The sequence below is a fragment of the Pteropus medius genome, unplaced genomic scaffold (assembly GCF_902729225.1).
Source record: "Pteropus medius unplaced genomic scaffold, Ma_sr-lr_union100, whole genome shotgun sequence".
NCBI lineage: Eukaryota > Metazoa > Chordata > Mammalia > Chiroptera > Pteropodidae > Pteropus > Pteropus medius.
In genome coordinates this window covers 21,404,320-21,405,890 of record NW_024344240.1, presented here as the reverse complement: position 1 = coordinate 21,405,890, position 1,571 = coordinate 21,404,320, and positions in this window count along the sequence as shown.

Here is a 1,571-nt window from a genome sequence, read left to right as displayed (position 1 = left end):
GAGAACCTCTATTGCCACTTGTCTTAGAGTCAGAAGATCTGGATTTGAGACTCAACATTGTACTACATGATGTGTGACACTGATAATATCACTCTCATTCCTCCGGACCTTTCTCTGTAATATTGGGAACTGATGGTTAGATGTCCTTTCACATAGCCTTATAGCCTGGCATCCTAGAATTTAAATATTCTGACTACTCCAACACTTTTCCTTTGAAGTTGAGAGAACTACCAGTGTAGCTCTCAGAATTGGTTCCACCCAGAGTGGAAATAGAAATTAGGAGGGGCCGCATGAAGAAATTGCAAATGATGAGTGGGCCAGAAGTTAGAGAGGATATCCCTGAACTGTTTTTAAGTGATGAGTCAAGCAGAATTGCTTCTCTGCCCCATCCTGGGCTTCTTCTCACTAGCCTCCAATCAGACACCTGCCAACTCATCCCAACTGTGTGCGGAGGACAGGGCATGGGGAGAAGAGAATTCTAGGCCTTTCTCCTAAACTATCCTCACAAACCAATACAAAATGGCCTTCACTTGAGAGAAATATGACCCAAAAAAGTCAGGACTAGAGGTCGTAAGACCTGAGTTCTAGGTCCTGCCCTGCCATCCCAAGATATGACCTTCCAGGCAGCTCCCATTCCCACCACTGCCCCTGCCCACCACTGGGCTGTGATGGAGAGGAAATGCAACAGGATGGAAGATACCTCCTTGTAAACTCTCATGCCTTATACAGAGGTTAACTGTTTCTTGCAAAATTTGTCTTTCTAAATTTTTTTTTGAGTTTCTTCAAGATACAGAGCTGAGATCCTACGTGTCTGATGAGTAATTGGTTACTACATGCCAGGCACTGGGCTCATTTATCATTTTCTCATTTTCTCATTTAATTCTCACCCATAGCATTATGGGGTGATTATTTTTATTTTCTAAAGGAGAAACTAAAACTGGAAGTTAGATCACTTGCTGGAAAACCAGTAGTTAGTAAATGACTGAGCCAGGGTGTTCTCGTAAGTTCATTTCAAAAATCGGATTAGTTCAAAATTTGTGTGACACAAATTTATGTAATAAAAAGTTTCTCTCCTATCTCTGTCCCCCAGCACAGTTCCCTGCCCTCAAAGTTACCAGAACAAATAGATGTCTTATATATCATTCCAGAGATATTCTCTGCACATGCATTCTAATGTGTATAAGTATTCTTCACATACTCCTTTTATTCCAAATAGTAACGCAGTATTGTTCTGCACTCAGCTTTTAAACTTAATAAATATTTCGAAGGCTATTTCTCTCTCTCTCTCCTACTCCCCCCACTTTGCTCCCTAACCCCCAGGACTTTGGAATTGGATTTGTCCTCGACTCTTAGCAGAGCCGGTCCATTAACTGTCGACTTCAGTTTGGATGGGGATGGGAGGGCCATGAAACATGAAAGCCAGAAGAGACAGAGATGCTGCAGGCAGCCTCCTCCATCTACAGGTGAGTACCCTGAAACCCAGAGCAAGGTCACCTGATTAGACCATCACTGCTAGCACAGCTCAGGAGCCTTCAAGAACAGTACTCATGGTGAGTGTCTACTGCACTGGG